At 39.9% G+C, this 17,670-nt stretch overlaps 1 long non-coding RNA gene across 1 annotated transcript in view; it reads left to right on the plus strand.

The window, feature by feature from the left end:
* The window catches only part of LOC138733563 (uncharacterized), a 521,426-nt gene that overhangs the window by 259,473 nt on the left and 244,283 nt on the right, over positions 1-17,670 (plus strand). Inside the window, exon 2 of the long non-coding RNA XR_011339424.1 lies at positions 10,504-10,576. This is a non-coding gene — a long non-coding RNA (uncharacterized lncRNA). The remainder of the gene's footprint in view (positions 1-10,503; positions 10,577-17,670) is intronic.

A 17,670-nucleotide genomic window follows, 5' to 3' on the forward strand; every position in this document is an offset into this window, starting at 1 on the left:
ATGCACCTAGGATGGGCAAAAAACAGGAGGAGCTGTTTGTGCAGCAGGATAGCTATGACTTAGTCACCATCACAGAAAGATGGTGGGATGACTCTTATGACTGGGCACTGGAATGGATGGCTATAAGCTCTTCATAAGGGATAGGCAAGGAAGGAGAGGCGATGGTGTGCCTCTGCAAGTTAGAGAGGGGTTTGTTTACTGTATAGAGCTCAATGACTGTGATTATAAGGTCATGTGCTTATGGGTAAGGTGAGGGGAAAGGTCAACAAGGCAGACATCCTGCTGGGAGTCTGTTACAGACCACACAATGTACGTGAAGCATTCTACAAGCAGCTGTCAGAACCGTCACAATCACTGGCCCTTGTTTTGTGGGGTACTTCAGCTTCTCATGGGGGTCTTCAAATTACTGGACATCTGCTGGACATGTAACTCGGCAGAGAGGAAACAGTCTAGGAGGTTTCTAGTGTGTGGAAGATAACTTTTTGACATAGCTGGTAAGAGAGCCTACCAGGAGACTTGGCTTTCTTGACTTGCTGTTTACAGAGGAGACTGCTGGGAGATGTGGTGGTTAGAGGCCATCTTGGGCTTAGTGACCATGAAATGATAGAGTTTTCAATTCTTGATGAAGTAAGGAAGAACAGTATGAGACGAAATGGACTGAAGTTGTGCCAAGGCATGTTGAAATAAGGTATTACGAAAAATTTCTTTACTGAAACAGTGGTGAAGCATTGTAACAGGTTGCCCAGGGAAGTGGTGGAGTTACCATGCCTACAGGTGTTCAAAAAATGCTTAAACATGGCACTTCAGGACATAATTTAGTAGTCATGGTGGTGTTGGGCTGACAGCTGGATTTGATGATCTTAGAGATCTTTTCCAAACCTAATGATTCTATGAAATGCTAGCCAGTGTATAATGTCAGCCTAAGAATTCTCTGCCACACACACATCAATGTTAAAATGGAATGTCTATTTGAGGTAATCATATGAACTCAGCCTCCAGCCTCCATCACTGTCAACATGTATACCATATTAATTGCATATTTCTACTCATTCTTCTTCCAGTGTGACTGTGGAAAACATAATCGAGATTGAAATGCTCCTGACTTCAAAATGATTGATTCTTTCTGCTGTCACACACAACCTTGTTTTACTACATCTGAAGGCATTACAAGATCGTATTAAATAAATACTCTAAATACACTGATGTGCTTCCATTGCAGTGTATGCTACTTTATATTTACTTAATTTTAACAAGAAAAAAAGAATATGCAGACTAGACTCAGATACCAGTTTAGAATAACGGGTTCTTCCTAAGCAGGTTGAATAAGCAGCACATAGAATCAGCACTTCACAAATATTTGACACACTTCAGAGTTGAGGTTAAGAACATTTCAGTTTACTTTTCCATCTCCAATAGTAATGGAGAACCTGAAATATTTTCATTGTTTCTTAAAAGCTTGTACAAGAGAGTAGGAGATGGGAAAGTTTAAATAATGCAATGTTTGTGGCTTCAAGACTGGCTTATCGGGTTGATTTGTTGTTTTGTTTGGATTGCAATGTACTGTCATCACTCAAGGACAGAAAGGTATCTTACCTGGTTCTGTATGTACTTATAAGACACTTGGCACCACTATGAAACTGTGAACTAAATTAGTACTGTAGAATAAGGCAGCTTTAGAATTTGGAATAATTTTTTTCATACCTGGAGATATTTCTGTTCTTAAATGGGATCATGCTGCCGCAAATAACTCTTTGCTAGCAAGTAGATCTCCTTACGTTTAGACTCCTTACTGAAAAAACACCCCCAAAAAACTCCCCTAAAAATTATTTGAAAAGTAGCTGCTTTTAACCACAGTCTTCCTCTCCTGGAGAGATTCAGAACACCATTCCTCTGATATTTGGATATTTGGAAGTACTTGGCTTCTTACTTGTAATACATAACTTTAAAAAAACAAGAATTAGTGAGAAATCTGACCCACAATGCTAGAGGTTGATACAAGACAATACAGTTTTGATCAAAAAGTTTGTCTTCATGTAAGACTGCAGAAAAATATGCCTTTATATTGAAAATTACTTTATCATAGTAAAAACAAAATTTAAACTTTTTATATAAAGGCATCTTTTCAAATATAAATCAAAAAACAATTATTTTTTCAGAAAAAATTTACATTTGACTGATTTAAAAAAACCACCTGAATTTCAGAAATGAACCACCAAATAGGTACTCGTAGTATCTCACTTGTTTGCAACATAGAGAGAAAGAAATCATATGCCTGTTATTCCTATACAGAATGATTTTTTTTTTTTTTTTCAGGAAGCTGTCTGTGAATAGGTACATGTTATCAAGTTACAATGTTCTGCACAAACGTAAATATTTTATAATTCCAGGGAAGGAGTACTTGTATTCATATAACATGTAGAAACATTGAAGTTTTAGGTTTTCCTACTTTTAGAGAAAGTTAGCATAACTGTGTGCCTCAGAATCATAATCTTTATAATTTCTTTTCAAATTGTGTTTCACTGAAACTTTGTAAAAGAAAGTATTACTAAATCTGATTAATCAATACTTATGCACAATGCCGTTTCTTGAAGAACACAAAATAAAGTGGCCACTAGATCACTTGGAGCTGGTGCCATGAGCTTGAATATAGCACCAGACAGGTGTGACTTTAAGGTCTTCTTAGGTTTATTTCAATGCGTTATAGAAAGCTCTTGTACTCAGTGGCTGAGGACGGGACTGTGCCATAGTCCAAGTCAAGTCCCCTGAGAGAGCAACTGCACTTCAGAATTACTCAAACGTAGAGAATAATTCAGGCTTCTGAAGAAAATGGTCAATGCAGAGAGCTCATTGTTACTTCAGCAGAATGGAATGGAATGGAATGGAATGGAATGGAATGGAATGGAATGGAATGGAATGGAATGGAATAATAGTGTTTTTCTAGCTGGGAGGGGCCTACAGCAATCATCTAGTCCACCTGCCTGACCCCTTCAGAGCTGACCAAAAGTTAAAACACGTTATTAAGGGCATTGTTGAAGTGCCTTTTAAACACTGACAGTCTTGGGGCATTGACAATCTCTCTAAGAAGCCCGTTCCAGAGTTCTTCCATCCTCTTGGTAAAGAAATGCTTCCTAGTGTCCATTTTGAACCTTCTCTGGCATGACTTTGTATCATTTCCACATGTCCTGTCACTGGATACCTAGCAGAAGAGATCAGCACTTCCCCCTCTGCTTCTCTGCGGCAGGAATTTGTATAGAGCAATAAGGTCACCTTCAGTGTCCTTTTCTCCAAACTAGGCAAGCCCAAAGTTTGTAGGCACTCCTCATAGGGCATGCCTTCCAGCCTTTTCACCAGCTTTGTTGCCCTCCTCTGGATGCATTTGAGGACCTTCTCACCCGTTATTGAATTGTGGGCCCGAAACTGTGCACAGTACTCTAGATAAGGCTGTGCTAATGCTAAATACAACAGGATAATCATCTCTTTTGATTGGCTGATTACTCTGATTACGCTGTTTGATGCATCCCATGATGTTGTTTGTCCTTTTGGCTACTCGAGCACATTGCTGACTCATGTAGAACCTGCTGGCAGCCAGCACCCCCACATCCCTCTGCAGGTCTGCTCTCCAGCCACTCCTTTCCCCTTTCATATGCGTACACAGTGATACTCTGGTCCAGGTGCAGAATCTGGCATTTAGTCTTCTTAAACGACATCCAGTTAATGATCCCCCAAAGCACCAATCTATCTACCCTCTGCAAGGCCTCTTGTCCCTCAAGAGAGTAAACAGCACTTCCAAGTTCGGTATCATCAGCAAACTTGCTAATGGTGCCTTCGACTTCTGCATCCAGATCATTGATATTGAACTGAATTGACACTTGAAGTGAACCCTGGGGAACACTGCTGGTGACTGGTTGCTGGCCAGACATAGCCCCATTCAATATAACCCTGTGAGCCCAACTGTTCAGCTAGTTCTTCACTCAGCACAACAGGTACTGGTCTTCTCACAGTTGGAGAACTTGTCCAAAAGAATACTGTGAGGGTCTGTATCAAAAGCCTTTCTAAAATCCAGAAAAAACTTATATCCACAGCCTTTCCTTCATCTACCAGGCGACTGACCTCATCACAGAGGGATATCAGATTAGTTAAACAGGACTTTTACTTTGTGAACCCATGTTGACTATGCCGATGATTGCATTGTTCCTTATGTGCCTTTCAATAGTATCAGGTCCACTATAATTTTTCTGGCAACTGAGGTTATACTAACAGGTCAATATCATTGTGGTAGATCTGAGTGAGAAAAGACCAAAACCTAGTTAGATCATTGGAAAATTCCTGTTGATTTCACCGGGGTTTGGATCAAGGCCGTATTGTACCTTCCATGAATTTTCAGAAATGTTGTTGATGAGATTTTTATATCTCTACATGCTTGGGTACTTGAAGGTCACAAAGGCATAAATCTGAATGCAGGAGAAAAAGACCATTTTAAAGTTATACCTTTTATACTTTGTTGGCATTTTATTGAACTACTCTGTATTTCAGAAAACAGTCTTTTTTCAGTAGCTCTTAGTCATGCTTTCCCTCTTAAAGAAAGGGTCTGAGGAATTGATAAAATTTGGTGCAACTTAATTATTTTATTTTAATGGTATTGAGTCTTAACATCATTATGATTTTTAGGGGGGAAAATTCCGTACTTGCCTATTTTCAACAACTTCCATAGTGTTACACATGCAGTGCATTTTGAAACATCTTTTTTCACGGAAACTTGTGTTTTATTATGACAAAAATAGTTTACCTTGAAGTTTAGCAGAAAAGAGTTCTTAGGGTGAAACATTCTTGATTGCTATTTATCATTTATTGCTAGTTATTTGCCCCTTTTTTCTACCCCAAATCATTAGGAATATTGTGACTTCTAAATGTTACCAACAAGACACAGAAAAAACTGGAAGTTGATTGTCAGTCACAGTCTGCCTGTGTGGGTGGAAAAAAAACCCCAAATTCTACATGACATGAATAAAATATCACAGAATGGCTGAGATTGGATCTGGACCAACTGCCCTGATCAGGAAAAGCTACTTTGAGCAGATTATCCAGAACCACATCCAGATGGCTTTTTGATATTTCCAAGGATGGAGATTCCACAGCCATTTCTGGTGAAACTGTTCCATTGTTCAGTCGCTCTCACAGTAAAAAGCTGTTTCCTGATGTTCAGACAGACTCTTTTATGTTTCCTTGTTCCCATTGCCCCTTGTCATGTCACTGGACGCCAAAGAAAAAAGCCTGATTCTATCTTCTTTGCTCCCTCTCTTCAGTTATTTGCATACATTGAGAGTCATAGAATAGTTAGTGTTGGAGGGACCCTAAAGATCACCTAGTTCCAACCCCCTGCCATAGAATCACAGAATAGAATCATAGAATCACCAGGTTGGAAGAGACCCACCGGATCATCGAGTCCAACCATTCCTATCAAACACTAAACCATGCCCCTGAGCACCTCGTCCACCCGTGCCTTAAACACCTTCAGGGAAAAGGTGACTCAACCACCTCCCTGAGCAGCCAGTGCCAGTGCCCAATGACCCTTTCTGTGAAGAATGTTTTCCTAATGTCCAGCCTAAACCTCCCCTGGCGGAGCTTGAGGCCATTCCCTCTTGTCCTGTCCCCTGTCACTTGGGAGAAGAGGTCAGCACCCTCCTCTCCACAACCTCATTTCAGGTAGTTATAGAGAGCAATGAGGTCTCCCTTCAGCCTCCTCTTCTCCAGGCTAAACAACCCCAGCTCTCTCAGCCGCTCCTCTTAAGACCCGTTCTCCAGCCTCCTCACCAGCTCTGTTGCTCTTCTCTGCACTCACTCCAGAGCCTCGACATCCTTCTTGTGGTGAGGAGCCCAGAACTGAACACAGGATTTGAGGTGTGGTCTCACCAGTGCCGAGCACAGAGGGAGAATAACCTCCCTGGACCTGCTGGTCACACTGTTTCTGATACAAGCCAAGATGCCATTGGGCTTCTTGGCCACCTGGGCACACTGCTGGCTCACGTTCAGTCGTCTGTCAACCAACACCCCCAGGTCCTTCTTCTCCTGGCAGCTTTCTAGACAGACTTCTCCTAGTCTGTAGCACTGCACAGGGTTGTTGTGCCCCAAGTACAGAACCCGGCATTTGGCCTTGTCAAACCTCATCCCATTGGACTCTGCCCAGCAGTCCAGCCTGTTCAGATCCCTTTGCAGAGCCTCCCTACCCTCCAGCAGATCAACACTTCCACCCACCTTAGTGTCATCTGCAAACTTGCTAAGGGTGCACTCGATGCCTTCATCCAGGTCATTGATAAAGACATTGAACAGGGCTGGACCCAGCACTGAGCCTTGGGGAACCCCACTTGTCACTGGCCTCCAGCTGGATTTCACACCATTTACCACCACTCTCTGGGCCCGGCCATCCAACCAGTTTTCCACCCAGGAGAGTGTGCGCCTGTCCAGGCCAGAGACTGACAGTTTCTCAAGCAGAATGCTGTGAGAAACTGTGTCAAAGGCTTTACTGAAGTCCAGGAAGACCACATCCACAGCCTTTCCCTCATCCAGCAGCCAAGTCACTTTGTCATAGAAGGCGATCAGGTTAGTTTGGCATGACCTGCCTTTTGTGAACCCATGTTGACTGGGCCTGATCACCTGATTCTCTTGCATGTGCTTCATGATAGCACTCAAGATCACCTGTTCCATGACTTTCCCTGGCACTGAGGTCAGACTGACAGGCCTGTAGTTTCCTGGGTCCTCCCTGCGACCCTTTTTGTAGATGGGCACAACATCAGCCAGCCTCCAGTCCAGTGGGACTTCTGCAGTCCTCCAGCACTGTTGGAAGATGAGGGAAAGGGGTTTGGCCAGCACATGTCTAGTCGGGCTGGCAAGGCTCTGACCACCTCCTCTTGGATCATGGGAGCCTCATTTTGCTCCTCTAGCTCCTGGGTTTTTACACAAATGGAACAACTTCCTTTACAATTAAAGACTGAGGCAAAGAAGGCATTAAGTACCTCAGCCTTTTCCTCATCCCCTGTCACTGTTGTTCCTTGTGCGTCCAGTAGGGACTGTATGGTCTCCCTAGTCCTCCTTTTATTATTTATATATTTATAGAAGGATTTTTTGTTATCTTTCACAGACTTTGCCAATCTGATTTCTAGCTGAGCCTTAGCCCTTCTGATTTTTTCTCTACACAATCTCACTTCCCTCCTGTAGTCCTCCCAAGAGGCCTGTCCCCTCTTCCAGAGCCCATAAACATTTCTCTTCTTCTTGATATCACTCAAGATCTCTCTGTTCAACCAAGCTGGCTTTCTCCCCGCCGGCTTTTTTTCGAGAACATGGGGATGTATTTCTCCTGAGCTGCTAGGATTTTGAAGAGCTTTTTGAAGAGCTCCCAGCCCTCATGGGCTCCCTTGCCCTTGAGTACTGTCTCCCATGAGACTTTGCCAACCAGCCTTCTGAAAAGTTCGAAGTCTGCCCTCTGGAAATTTAATGCTACCGTCCTATTAACAACCCTCTTCACTTCACCTAGAACAGAAAACCCTATCATCTCATGATCACTTTGTCCTAGGTTTCCACCTACTGCCACATCTCCCACAAGGCCTTCTTTGTTCACAAACAGCAGGGCCAGGAGGGCACCCTCCCTTGTTGGTTCATTCACCAGCTGTGCAAGGAAGTTGTCTTCCACGCACTCCAGGAACCTCCTAGACTGCTTCCTTTCTGCTGTATTGTACTTCCAGCAGGTATCAGGAAGATTGAAGTCTCCCACAAGAACGAGAGGCATTGATCTAGCGATTAACCCCAGCTGTTTATAGAAGAGCTCATCAGCTGCTTCTCCTTGGCTGGGTGGTCTGTAACAGACTCCCATTACAAAATCTACCTTCTTGTGGGCTCCTCTGATTTTAACCCACAGGCACTCAATCTCCTCATCGCCACAATCCATCTCAATGGAGTCCAAGTCCTCCCTTACAAAGAGGGCTACCCCACCTCCTCTCCTGGCCTTCCTATCCCACCTGAAGAGTTTGTACGCCACCATAGCTGCACTCCAGTTATATCAGTCGTCCCACCACGTTTCCGTGATGGCAACGACATCATAGGCTCCTTGCCCTACGACAGCTTCCAGCTCTTCCTTCTTATTCCCCATGCTGCGTGCATTGGTGTAAATGCACTCTGCTGAGCCTTCAACCCTCTTAGAGGGAACAGAGTTCATTCCCAATTGCCTGGTAACTGGAGTAGCTAGCACCAGAGTGCCCATATCTCCCTTAGCACCCCCAGGTGTGTTCTCCCCCACTTTCTGTGTGGTGAGGTACTGGTGGTCCTCGCCAGCACACCCTCTCCCAGTCACCATTGCCCCAAGTCCAGGCTTGTTCCTATCTAGCCTGGGCTCAACCACCTTCCCCCTTAGTCTTTGTATTGCTATTCAGAATATCCTGAAGTTAGCTGTTTAGCCTGTTTCCAGTCAACCTCACTTTCTGTTCATCCAGCCCAATGCTGTGTCACCATCTCTGTGAGGCTGTTACTGTGGATAGTGATAAAAGCCTTATGGAGGCTAAGCAGGCAATATCCAGCTCTGTCCCATCATCTACAAACCTATCATTTCACCACAGGTGGTAATCAGTTTGGTCAAGTATGACTCCCTTTGGTAAATCCATGCTAACTGCTTCTGATGATATTCTTATTAGTCAACTGTGTGGAAATGGTTACCAGGTTGAGCTGCTCCATCATCTTCCCAGGGACTGAAGTAAAACCTGATGTGCCTGTAGCATCACAATTCCTTCCTGGTCTCTGGGATTCCTGAAGGATGGTATTACAAATGAAACCATTCAATGTTTCAGCGTTTTCCACATCCTGTTTAATCAGGACCCTGTCCACATTTTATTACTGCTTGTCGTAGTTTAATGCTAACTTTTCAGTTGTGAATAATTAACTTCTTTGCAGACAGCATGCACATTTAGTAAGTGTATTGAATGCCTACTGTACAAAAGAGGAGATCAAAAGACAAAAAAGCTTTCAGTTTTTCTGCATTGTTGCCTTGTTCTTACTGTCACAATATATGTTTCAATTATATTACTGGGAGGAGGTTTTTTAAGAACAAAGTGAGGAGGCTTGCAGAACAGTCTACATGACCTGCAGACTAGCAGCATAAAGACCAAAATCTGCTGCTTTTTTGCTTTGTTCACAATTTTATTTTAAGTGGAACCTGTATTCCAGGGGCAAAAGAAGCGAAAAGACAATACTGAAAGTGAAGGTATACGAAGGCCCACAGAGGGTATTACAAATAGGATAAGAAGGAGAGTATGTCTTGTCAGGCTAAGCCAACTGTCATTCACTGAAAGAAGGAAGAGTAAAAAATACTGAATGATTGCGTATTTATAGAAGAGAGTAGGATGGTAGGAGTATGGGAAATGTTAAGGTAAATATGGGAAAGATCTATACTTGGAAAGATAAGTAGGCAAGTTCCAGCTAGAAAATTAGAAGGGAGAAAGAACAAAACCATCACATTATAGAGAAGAGGTCTATGATAATGTCACATGTGAAGCAATAAACAAGTTAATACAAGATGAAAATGCTAACCTCAGCCCCATCAAAGCAGAGATCCTGCTTAATACAATTATGAGGAAAAAAAAATGGAGTTTGGAGGTTTTGTGGTTGTTTATTTTTTTTTCCATTCTATGATTCCATAATTCCTCCTAAGTTCCAAATAATATGAAATCAGGCCAGTGTGGAACCAGGGGGTATTTAAACCCATCCAAAAGCAAAATCTTATGATATACACAGCTGAAAGGAAAGGTGCCTTTTATTTGTATTTTCCTGTAGTGACACTGAAATATATGCCGTAAAGATGAATCCTGCACTCACCATGTATTTGACACTTATCAGTTTAGACTCCGATAGCTATAGAATCTCTATAAGCATTACTTCTAGTGAGTAAGAATTAAATAAGTGAGTTAGAGTGGATGTCCCTATGGTAGAGATTAACACTGGTTTGTGATAACTGAACAGATAGCTTTATTATTGGAAAACCCGCAGTTCTATTTTCACAAACTGCTGAAGTAATTTACTGATTAATGTACTGCCTATGAAAGTACTGCAGGTTTTGGTACTGCCTCTGGTTTACTTAAAGAGCTGATATCATAAGTTCAGTTATGAAACTAAAGTTCTGTACTGAAAATAACACTTTGAAAAAGAGTTGGTTCAGCATAGTGGCATAACAATAAAATATTTCTCATTAAGACAATGTGGTTGAAAATGCAATTGTTGTTTCATGAACACTTTAATCAGAATATACCTAATTCAAACAATTAAATATATGACCATTTATGGTGTAAACTGATTTACTTCATTTACTCTAGAAATTAACTTTTTTTTATTGCCTTTCAGTGATAGCAGTTTGCAGAAGTTTTTTTTGTCATTAGTGTCATGACTTTTCTGTTTCTTGAACCCTTTACAATTTATTTGTGTTACTGTAGAAATGCAAATGAAAGATGTTTTATTTTTGTCTTTCAGGGAAATCTTGAAGAGTCTTACACTTTTAATCCTCCAGTCACTGACTGCACCGTGAGGACATTGTAGTGAGGTGGTAAGTTGGTGTAATCTATTGTTTTGATCAGTGAAATTGTCGTTTCAGATATAACTGCTACAGCTATATATTTCAGTCTTATGTCTATGTGATAAAACTTGAGAAATTTCTTCCTGGCTGTCTTTGCAAATTCCCCATATTGTTGAGCCTGCAATTGATTTCATATGTGAGAAGGTGGAATCACAGAGGCATCAAATTTGTTCTGTTGTGTGAACAGAGCGGTTGATTTGTACATATTCAGTGTCTGTTTTCCAGAAATACTACGTTCCTATACATCTGGAAATGTGGGTGATTATTGTAATTACTTTGATAGAGCACGAGTCACTCAGAAATGTTTGATACTGTCAGCTTTTCAAATTTAAGTAATTTATTTGTCAAACATTTCTTGGTCTATTTCCAGAATTTTACCTCCCACCCCAGTATGACAAATTTGTAAAGGCTTTTCTTTTCCTGACTACAGGAAGGGCTGATAGATTTAAGAGGTCACTGTACCCTGGCAGTGTTCCCTGGATGAGCAACTTTTACGGCGCTTTAATAAATTACATCATGACTTCTGTTGATCTTAGCACTCTGGTAACTCTTCTATTACAATCCCAGGCTAAGAATTTGTATCTGATATGAGTTTAATTTTTACTTTTAGACCCTTAGCAGAAACGACAGAAGTGATAGTCACATATTTCTAGGTGTTAGAAGACTTCTGAATAATAAATAGTCCAGCGACAGTAAGTCACAGTTCAGAGAATCAGAGAGTGAGTAAAGGGCCTAGAGGGGAAGTTTTATGAGGAATGGCTGTATTTGCTTGGTCTGTTCAACCTGCAGAAGAGGAGACTGAGGGGGGACCTCATCACAGTTTACTGCTTCCTCACAAGGAGAGGAGAAGGAGCAGGTGCTGATCCCTTCTCTGGTGGCCAGTCATAGGACCTGAGTGAATGGCAGGAAGACATGCCAGTGGAGGTTTAGGTTGGAAGATTCTTCATTAAGAGGGTGGTGGAGCACTGCAACAGGCTCCCCAGGGAAGTAGTCATGGCTCCAAACTTAGCAATATTCAAGAGGAATTTGGGCAATGCACTCAGACACATAGGGTAAATTGTGGGGTTGTCCTGTGCCAGGACAGGAGTTGGACTTGATGATCCCTGTTGGTCTCTTCTATGGGTCGTTCTGTGATCCTGTGTTTTTTGGGTGTTTATTACATATTTAAATCCACACATTAAGAAAACTAAAGGAATAGTTTTACAACTTTGATTATACATCCTTATTATGGGGAAAATGTTGATATTCTAGAATTCAGTGAGTAACGGAAGATCTTTCAAAGTAGCAGATACTGAAGAGAATAAAGTTGCATGTTATTTCATTTTCTATGGACGTAGAAACAGTCATTATATGATGTACATAAATTGCAGAGACCAAATTTATGCCAAAGTTTTAATTGTTTAAACTTTTATATCATTTTATAATTCAAGACCTATGTCACATATACAATGACGTACAATTTTCAGTTTAGACATGTTTTCTATTTCAGATGCTATGGCAAAATTAAGTCAAAATTGTGCAAACTTAATCTTTAAGAAAAAATTTAGAAAAAAATAATAGCTATAATAATAATAATCTTATTCAAAGATGAAGAGTTGTTATTTCTGTTACATGTCAGTTTCTTTGAACCAGAAATTTAGTGCTTATGCCTCAGACTCCTACGTGTAAACTTGAATGAATAGGAACATGTCTGCAGCACTTTCAATTAGAATTAGCTTTCATCCAAAAGGGAGGTGATTCTGCCCTTTTACTCTGCTTTGGTGAGACTCAGCCTGGACTTACTCTGTCCAGGTCTGGAGTCCTCAACACAGGAGTGACATGAACCTGTTGGAGTGGGTTCAGAGGAAGTCCACAAAAATTATCACAGGGATTACAGAACGATCATAGGATCATTAAGGTTGGAAAAAGCATCTCAGATCATCAAATCTGGCAGTCAGAGCAACACCACCATTCATACCAAACTATATCCCAAAGTGCTATATCTACACATAATTTGAATGCCTCCAGGGATGGAGACTCTAGCACTTTGCTTGGCAGCTTGTTCTAATGCTTCACCACTCTTTCAATATAGAATTTTTTTCTAATATCCAGTCGCTTGGTGCATCTTGAGGCCATTTCCTCTTGTAGTATCACTTGTTTCTTGGGAGAACAGAGCAGCACTCATCTCTCTACAACCATCTTTCATGTGGTTGTAGAGAGAGCACAATAAGGTCTTCCCTGAACCTCTTCCTCTTCAGGTTAAACAATCCCAGTACCCTCAGCAGCTCCTCGTAAGTCTTGTGCTCCAGAACTTTGACCAGCTTTGTTGCCCTCCTCTGGACAAACTGCAGCAACTCAATGTCCTTCTTGCACTGAATGGCCCAAAACTGAACACAAATGGGTGGAACACCTCACATATGAGGAAGGACTGGAACGGTTTGGGTGGTTCAGCCTGAAGAAGAAAAGGCCCTAGAGTGCTTAAAAGGGACTGATGAGAAAGATGGGGGAGAGTTTTTTTAGCAGGACAAGGATAATGGTTTTTAATTAAAAGAGGGTAGATTCATACTAAATATAAGTAAGAAAGTCTTTACGAGGAGGATGGTGAAACACTGGAACAGGCTGCCCAGTGAGGTAGTAGATGTCCCACACCTGGAAACATTGAAGGTCAGATTGGATAGGGCTGTAAGCAACCTGACCTAGTTGAAAATATCCCTACTCATTGCAGAGAGGTTGGACTAGTGAACCCTTAAATATCCCTCTCAATCCAAACTTTTCTATGATTTTAAGATGTTATAAGAGGAGACAATGGGTTTTATTAACAATTAACTTGTTGTGGTTCATGAAAAAGAAGGAAAATGTAGATATAGACAAATAAAAGTGTTATTTTATGTTTCATGGATATAAAGGAGGTTATTATTAAAACTTTTTTGATGAACTAATTGTTAAGTATGCAGAAGTATTAAAGTATTTGAAATCTTAGCACTGTCAGTTCAATAGCTTGGCAAGCTAAAATTTGAATATTAAAGCTTTAACCTGTAGACCATGTTTTTGATGCCAGTTTGAGTTTAACATTTAACATAAATTGATTGAGTTTAACATTTTTGAGCTTGACAGTTTTTTGGCTTCCTGAAATGTGATGATGGAGTGAGTTCAAATGCTGAGGATGAAGAACTGTGTTACAAGACAATTGTGTGTTGTGACAAGAGTTCCCATTTTGTAGTCATAACAGAAAGGTCAGAGCCCAGATATCTATGCAGAGTCAACTGCATTTCAAGTCAAAAAATAAGTCTTGTAGCTCTAAACTGATGAGGGCCCTGTCCCTGTGAAAATTTGAACTTTGTTTTTCCATTCCCCTACTTCAGGCTTTATTGCATTTGTGGCTAAAAATCCATTTAACGATTTACCATCAGCACAAAATTCACTTTATCACTTAATCAAGCTTAAATTTAGGGAGAAAAAGAACCTTCTCCTGAATGCCATGACTTTTCAAATATTATGGAGACTGGCTTGGCCACCACATCAGCAAATTCCCTCAGCACTCTGGGATGCATCTCCTCAGGTCCCATAGACTTACATGTGTTCAAGTTCCTCAGGCCATCATAACCCTGATCCTCCCCTACAGCTGGAGGTTCTTTACCCACCCCGGGTCCCCATCTTGCTGTCCATTGACCCAGGAGGGGTGAAGAGAGTGGTTGTCCGTGAAGACGGAGGCAAAAACATTATGGAATACCTCAGCCTTCTTCTCTTCTGTTGGTACAAGGTCACCATTTTCATTCATGATTTGGTGTATGCTTTCTTTAATCTTCCTTTTCTGGTTGATGTACCTGTAGAAGCCCTTCTTGTTAGTCTTCACTTCCCTTGCCAAGTTCAGCTCCAGCTGCACCTTGGCCTTCCTGATTCCATCCCTACATAATTGAGGAGCAGCCCTATACTCTTCCCAGGTTCCCTGTCCCTGCTTGCACTGCCTGTGCCGTTCCCTCTTGCTCTTTGGTTTGACCAGCAGGTCTTGACTCAGCCGTGCTGGTTTCATCCTTTCACTGCCCAACTTCCTACATTTGGTGACTGTGCACTCTTTTGCTTTATGATAAGCATCCTTAAATATTTGCTGATTCTGCTCTGCTTCCTTGTCCCTGAGGACCATAGATAGTATAATTGCTATAACCATGTGTTCAAAAATAACTTTATGTGTTCACCAGTTTTACTAAATGTTAGGATCATTTAAAGAAAAATATTTTAAGACTTCGTACGTATTTGAGAGATCTTATGGATTGGAGAGTGATGTGTATGCATAGAAAGTAATTCATTATTCACAGTGAACAGATTTTTGTCTGAGTCATGATGTGTTGTGCAGAACTAATCAACACTTTTAGTGAAAAACCTTATTCTCCCTCAACATATTCCTGGTAGAGAACAACATACTTTTGAAACATTTAAGGATTAAATGATAAATTGCCAAAATTTTTTCCTTAGTAAATTTGAGTGTTTTTTGTTCTTTTTTTAAGCTTTTCAAGGTATATTACACTATAATTCTTATCTCAGTAAGATTTGTCACATTGTCTGAAAGTGGCAGTGATTACATGTAACTAGGTGTAAAATTAGTATCCTTCTAAATAACAAGTAGTGTGTGTGTATGTATATGTATATATTAATTTAGTAACTGATTATGTTGTTTCCTTTTTATAGGATAGTACAGCAGACCTTGGCAAAAGCGGGTTTTATGTGTAAAACTAAGACTAATAAACAACCTTGTGATCTAGGGTAGGGGTAGTCTCTCCAGAATAGACAAGAATTGAAGATCTGTTGTACTTTATCTAAGGTATGAGATAGGATATAAGACTTTTGAAGACAAACACCCAAAATGGCTTTTTTTAAAATTTATCTTTTCAATTTTGAATTCAAATGCACTTTAACTTTTCCTCAGAGTTCTTTTGATTCTTGAAAGCATTATGACTATTGAGGGCTACTCTTAGCCTTAACGTAAGTGTGCAGTTACTTTCACTCATATTCCTTTTTTATTATTTCCTGGTCAGGACCTGGAAGACAACTGCCTTCTTTTCTAGAAACAAATGTTACTAAGTAATTATTTAGATTTATTGTGTACTATATGCATATTGGACTTTAGATGATGCCATTCCGTAATAGAAAAGTATGAAAACTAAGTTTGGAGTTGATAAACTTAGACTTTGTTTTATAGATATAAGTATTAAATTATTGTAGTATATCCAACCCTGGAATATTATAATGCAGAATACTGAGTATTATTTCTTTTCTTCTTGTGTTAGGGAGTCTTTGATGAATCTAATCAACTTTTCTGTTTTAGATACTACACAAAACACATCTAAGACTATCACACGTTTTATTTATTCTTTAATCAAACACAAGCACTAATGTTATTGAGTAACCCAGTGTTATTGAGTGACCCCTTGCTGAGAGCAAGGTCAAAGGGCACCTCAGGTTTGACTTTTTTCTGAGGTGAATACTGGATTTGTTTAGTCTTGTATGTTTTCAGGTGAAGAATATATCAAGAACTTGGTAAAAGAAATTTAATAAAATATTTATCTTCACAAACTTTGAGATGTTTCTGATAAGCAATGTTCTATCATATGCAAAGAAGGGATTTGTTTGCAGTGTGTAATGGTGATGTCCTGAACATGAGGAAAAAAACCCTTTGCTTTGAGAGTGACAGAGCACTGGAATAGGGTGCCCAGAAATTAACTGTGGAATCTCCTTCTCCAGAGATACCCCAAACACACTTGGCCTCTGCTTTAAAGCAATTGAACCTGCATTTGCAGGGGGAGTTGGACCAGCTGCTCTCAGGAAGTCCATTCCCATACACTACTACTCTGCAGTTCTGTGATTCTGTGATGTACAATGTGGCTTGTGTCATGAATTCCACAGCCATAGAGTAAATCAAGCCCCTAAGATATTGATGATTCTATGATGTTATACCATCACGACAATTGACTTCCTGCACAGCTGTGGTTTTCCTAATTTCCATCATATATCCATTATTAGAAAAGATTTTTGAAAATGCCTATTGCATTATAGGGATGCACCATGGAAACATATTGGATAAGTATTTTTTAATTTTTAATTCCTTAAAGACCTTTTACAATTTCCCACTTACCTAAAATGCTTGCATAAGAATTCCAGAAAAAGTACAATTGTTTCAACGTTTTACTTAGATTATTAATTGAATTCTCCAGTCACAGGATCAGTTTTCTCCTGCTGTTCTCTGTTTGTTTTTTTGTGATGCTTTATGCCTAAAACAATCCTTTGAGAAATTACTGATGTCAATGAACAGCAGTAAATCATTGCAGACATGCTGTTATCTTTCTTATTTGTCCACTACTAAAAAAAACAACCAAATTTTTTTATAGGCAATATCATATAGTCTTATGTCCCTGAAGTAGAATGTTTTCTGCTTAAATTTGGAGAAATTGCTTTTAATTTGTCAGAGTGCAATGTTTTTATATAATCTATTGCAAACATTAAGCAAAACTCATGATTTGTAATTTCAGAAAATTAATGTCTTTGGATCTACATTTCTGTTCTAAAATCTTTATAATTTGTTGTTTCCCACTTCATATAATTTATTCGTAGAGACTAATACAACAATTAGCTTCCTTGAAATCATGCTGATTGGTACTTAGGCTTTTTTTATGCCTCCGATAAATCCCACAATATCCAAACACAGTCAGCACTAGATGTTCCCAACAATACAGTGCTTTTTTTTTGTCTCAACAACCGGTTTTATACTATTCATTACATTCCAAAATGAGGAGCTACAATAATGACAATAGAAAAAAGAATCATATCTAGAAAATCAGAACTCCTGTTCCTGAATTAATGTTGGTGTATGAATTTGAATTAGATATAATTTCACATAAATGCCTTTCCCTGGGTTAATAAGAACTGATATGTTTTTCTCAAAGATGAGATTTTTCTAATAGACTATGTGAATCATTTCCTTTAGTTCTATGGCAGGAAATTAGACAGAACATCATTAAAAATGAACTATGAAAACATCTGTCATATGGGGAGAAATAAGTACTGTGCCTGAAAGAAACTACTGTTTATTCTCC

This window comes from Phaenicophaeus curvirostris, chromosome Z, assembly GCF_032191515.1.
Source record: "Phaenicophaeus curvirostris isolate KB17595 chromosome Z, BPBGC_Pcur_1.0, whole genome shotgun sequence".
Taxonomy (NCBI): Eukaryota; Metazoa; Chordata; class Aves; order Cuculiformes; family Cuculidae; genus Phaenicophaeus; species Phaenicophaeus curvirostris.